The sequence below is a fragment of the Bubalus kerabau genome, chromosome 3 (assembly GCF_029407905.1).
Source record: "Bubalus kerabau isolate K-KA32 ecotype Philippines breed swamp buffalo chromosome 3, PCC_UOA_SB_1v2, whole genome shotgun sequence".
Lineage (NCBI taxonomy): Eukaryota > Metazoa > Chordata > Mammalia > Artiodactyla > Bovidae > Bubalus > Bubalus kerabau.
Genome location: NC_073626.1, coordinates 14,799,414 through 14,801,289, shown reverse-complemented (window position 1 = coordinate 14,801,289; position 1,876 = coordinate 14,799,414).

The following is a 1,876-nucleotide window of genomic DNA, read 5'->3' as shown; positions in this document are numbered from 1 at the left end:
CTGAGAGAACAGAGCCAACACTTTGATTTCAGACTTCTGGCTTCTAGACCTGCCAGAGAGTAGGTTTCTGTTGTTTTCAGCTCCCCAGTTTATTGTGATTTATTAGGGCAATCCTGGGTTGGTTAGCCTGCCTACCTGAGCCTCAGACCTCTTAGCTGCTACTCACCCTGTTTTGAATTGTTGCCATAATACCATTCTTTACTATACACGGATGATACTCATTGCCAGCCTGGGTGATAGCTCCTGTTGAAGATTCTTCAAAGTATGACTTGCTGACTGCCTGGTGTAGACTTACCCTGCTGCTGCTGCCTAGGAGATTATAAAAGTGCAGATTCCTGAGCTCTACCCCAGCCAATCAGAATCCCTGAGACAGGGCCCGAGACTCATTTAATGAGTCCCTCCAGGTAAGTCCTTTATGCTCTAGAGTTGAGGGACAAATAGTCTGCCCATTATTTCCCATTGCTACAGCCAGCCTTGCCACCCCAATGTCTAATACCCTGATGGGTGCTTCCAATCTCCTACTGCACCTTCTTATCCTTCCATTTATTCTAACAAGTTCTTTATTCATGCACACACACACACACACACACACACACATTTATAGGCTTCCCAGGTGGCACTAGTGGTAAAGAACCCACCTGCCGATGCAGGAGACAAGGGTTTGATCCCTGGGTCAGGAAGATCCCCTGGAGAAGGCATGGCAACCCACTCCAGTATTCTTGCCTGAAGAATCCCCAGTCCATAGGGTTGCAAAGAGTGGGACATGACTGAAACAACGTAGTATGCATATGTGTATATATATATATACACACACATTATATACACTATTGGTATAAAGTTTGACATTACAGTTTTCTCTAAAAGTCTTCATTTTTTCAGTGTCAAATACAATTTGGCCAATAATAAGACCTATATAAATAACTCCCAAGAAATAATACTATTCAATATTAAATGGTTATCTTGGAATTAAATGTTAAATCTTCAGATGGAAAAATTACGGGTTTCCAAGATTAAGGAAACTGCTCACAAATGCAGATAGTCTTTGGAACATCTAAAGTTTAAATTGTGCCTCTAATTTAGTTTAGCTAAATCTGGTTGCTGCATTGGATTGAGGGTATAGAGTTTTGAATCTAAAGATTTGAATCTAAGGGTTTTCTATTGCAATTCAGTTGGTTGCCCACATAGAAATAACATTCTGTTTTTTTATCTTCCTGGTTAGGAGGGAAAAGGAGCATGTCCTTAAGCCATTACCATAGCAAACACTAGTAACAAAATTTCTAGGTGCTTATCCTTGAAGATTGACCATTATGGTTATTTATTATAGATGCTTTAGGTGCTGGTGTAGAGTTTCTTGTCTTCAGTTCTTTGACCAGTCCAGGAAGGTACTGTTTAGATAGAGCTTTTGTGTTTTTAAATAAATCTCAGATGAACTTCCTGCATTAGAGCATTAGTCCCCATTTCATCTACTGAATCTGAATTTCTGGTTGGACTCCAGGAATCCACCTCATAAACAGGAGAGCTGTGATGCAGGTGGTCCACAGAATACACTTTGGGAAACACTGCCACAGCGGCATGCATGCCCCAGCAGTCTCTGCTCTGTGCATTGGCTTCCTAGGCAATGATGACATAGACAATTCTCTTGTATGTGGAATCTTTGAGCAACTAATGTTACCATTGTTAGTGTAACTATTTATTTAGACTGTACCCTGATTGCAGATTGCCTCTTCTACTAAAGCTCTTCCTTCTCAGTTAACAATACTATTTAGATACAATATACTGGATGGGGGAAAAAAAATGGTATTATCTCAAAGGTGTGTGTTTCCTTGCTGTTTTGAAGCAGATTTTAATCATTTTAAAATTTTTGACACCTTTTAGT